The following is a 3,591-nucleotide window of genomic DNA, read 5'->3' as shown; positions in this document are numbered from 1 at the left end:
TCGTGTCATGTTAATCACCCAATTCGATACGGACCAAATCTTAGATTGAGATTTCATTAATTCATAACCAGCTAGTCGATTATATAATGTCAACTCGACATGGATCAAATCTTAAACATTGATTTTATTAATTCATATATGATTAAATGGTTTGATCCAAATCATATTTGATAGTATAAATAAATTTTTTTATTTAAAATTGATTATAAAATATATGGATATTAATATAATTTTTTAATTTTATTTTTAACAACTAGTCCTAAATTGGGCAAGGAAATATAATTTGTCAATATTGTTTGTTTACTATATATATTTCACTATCGAATATCCTTTTTTTTGTAAATCCTTTTATAAGATGGATTTTATTTTATTTTTTATAAAATTTATGGAAGTTTACTAATTTATTACAAAAATAAATTTTATGGAAGAAGAAATGTAAATTTTCTATAAAACTTATATTTTCTAAAAAAATTAAATTGTAAATTTATCATTTTTGAAGTCAAAATTTAACTTTATCATGTATTAACTTATAATTTTTAAATTTTAAAAAGACTAAAACACAAATTTTCCATTTTAATGTGGCCAAAGCCCCCGCTAGCTCCTCTTTAATGCCGCTTCTAAGGTACTTAATATTTGGTCGAGATTAATGATGTGCAAAGAATCATAACTCAACTCAGATTAATTAATTATAATAAATTTAGAGAGAATCCATACATTGTTTTATTTTTTCTAACCAATAAAAATAAATGTTGTATTTTTTTATAGCAAATAATAACATTAATATGCCTGATTGAGTCTTAGTTAGATTGGTATCGATATTGCTGTTAATGTAGGAGAACATAGATTCGAGGCACTAAAATGCGTTGCCCTCTTATTTAAAGGTTAGTGAGGAGCTATAACTAGTTTTCATATAAAAAAAATTTAACATTTAGATGTTCTAGAATCATGTATAAAAAAATTAAATAAATAAATAAAATTCCAAGCTTATGAACTTGTTAGGCCCAAAGAAACTAAAGCCCAAATAAATTGCTCACAACCAAATTGAACTCTTTAACGTGGTCAACACATGGAAGACACCTACCTAATGGCCCAACTTCCTCGTATTAGTATCAAACTCGAATTACAAAATATTTTGGCTTACATTTATAACAAACTCTAATATAATTTAAGTTTTAATTAAATTAATTAAAATATATTATAATAAATAAAAATATTATAATTACAAAATTTCTTAATATTTTAATACTTAACTGCATTAAAATTTTTGATAAAAAACTTCCAAAAATTATAATTAGATATTTTCTATTTCTAACCCTTACTTGTAGGTATCCTTATACTATATTAAACATAAAAAAACTATGACAATTTATTGAAAAGTTTTTAATTTTACAATGAATTTACCTCATAATAATCCTATATATACGAAAGGTTAAAAAAAAAATTTAACCGTCTAAAAGTTTTAGGAAAAATAGTTGGTGCATTACGAATTTAACTCTCTAACAGTTGACAAGTATCCTATACAATTTAGATACATGCTAATTTTATAAAATTACTTGTAAAATAAAAAAAATACTACTAATGTATCAAATACTTGTGTTTTTATCCCAATCCCCAAGGGCGTAGCAAAGCGGAAGGGGCCTTGTGCTCGTTCGGTTAAATGGACTAATAGCAACTTTAGTCCCTCCCAATTATAAACTATTCAATTTAAACTTTATTCAAAATAAATTTTACTTTCAACCTTCCAAACTTTAAAATTTTCATTTTCTCTCCCGGAAAATCAATTTTCTAACTTCACCCTGCCAACACCTTTGTAAAATTATTGACTTTGTAACACGCTTATAGTTTGCGGTAAAAAAACAATATGGTGCATGAATACTAATGGCAAATACCAATTACAATATAGTGTTATATATTATTATAGATTTAATTTTTGTGTTTTAGGTATTATTTGTGTAAAAAAAAAGTAGATTTAATCAGAATTTATAATAAGATTGTTCAAAAAATTATATACATTACATTATAAAAATTGAAAATGAATTGAGCAAGTTTTGAATGTTCGAACTCAAGCCTTACTCATATTTTAAACGAGCCTAATCTTTTTGTCGATACCCATTTTTCAAATCTAATATTTTTGTCAAAATCTTCTTAAATTTCAGGCAGATCTTCAAACTTGGATAGATGATCCAACCCATAAACATGTACACTCCCAATTACAAAACATTGAATTTAAACCCTACTTAAATAAAAATTTTACCTTCAGCCCTTCCAAACTTTTAAAAGTTTTATTTTGCCCCCCTCAAAACCAAATTTTGGCTTCGCCCCGAAGGCTAGAAAGGGGCAGGGTCTTGGGCTCCTTTGATTAAATGTACTAATAGCAACTTTTAGTCCCTCCCAATTATAAAACATTCAATTTAAGACTTAAATAAAATTTTTACCTTCAACCCCTCCAAACTTTTAAAAGTTTTCATTCCCCCTCCCCCCGAAAGCCGAATTTCTGTTTTCACCCCTACCAATCCCCGATACAAAACTCTTGACCTGGTAAATACATACATGCATAGAGCTAGCAGTAAAGAAAAAAACAGTACAGTGCATGAATACTAATAGCAAAAACCAATTCAACATGTGACATTCATTAGGAATATAGAGACGTTAAAGAGAGAGAAATAGAGAGAGAGGGATGGTAGCATGGGAAAAAGGTGAAGTCCTCGAGAATCACAGGTCGATAATGGCAGCAAAACATGTGAAGAAGTAGTAGTAGTAGTAGTGCTGCTGGCTTGGGCGGGGAATGGGCTCGTGATTGCCTACAATGTTGTGAGGTGGATTTATTCCACATGTTTTACTTTTACACCAGCACATACTTATTTACTACAATACAATCCTTTTAGAAGAATCCTAGGGAGATGAGATATATTGCTGGTCACCCATCCATCCATGAACATTTTACATCATTTTTCTATTTTTATTGATGTTTATTGTAATTGATTATGATAATACTTATTACGTTTGACAAATCGAGTGTATAATCATAATTAACCCATGAAAGACAAGATAGGTAGTATATGTTTGCTTATTGTCTTGGTTTGGGACTAAGTTAAAATTTAAGGATAGTTCATGTGCTTATTGTTTTGTATGGATTTAATCTTTGTATTTTCATTTGCTTGAAATAGATTTTTTTTTTACTTTTTGAATTATTCATTTTCAGTCTTGTGGGTAACTTTTTTTGTTAACTTAGTTTAAAAATTAGGTATAATTACAAAGTCAGTACTCAACTTTTGTAACTTTTCCAATTTGACCCATATTCATTATTTTTTCTCTTTAGTTGGCCCTTAGCCCTTTTCTTTTTCTCAAATTGAACAAAATTCCATTACAATTTGAAGGAACCATTATAAATTGTAGCAAATGTTGCACATGGTAGCTTATATGTTAGTTCACGTGTATTTCATAGTTGATGTGTCACTATTTTATATTATATATCACATCATCAAATAATTAAAAATTATAAAAACAAAAATATAAAAAAATTCAAAATTTTATAAAAATTTCCCAAAATTACAAATAGAAAATAAAATCTCTTCAAATTTACAAAAATCG

This window comes from Gossypium hirsutum, chromosome A11, assembly GCF_007990345.1.
Source record: "Gossypium hirsutum isolate 1008001.06 chromosome A11, Gossypium_hirsutum_v2.1, whole genome shotgun sequence".
In the NCBI taxonomy this organism is placed as follows: Eukaryota; Viridiplantae; Streptophyta; class Magnoliopsida; order Malvales; family Malvaceae; genus Gossypium; species Gossypium hirsutum.
Note: the sequence above shows the minus strand (reverse complement) of the source record.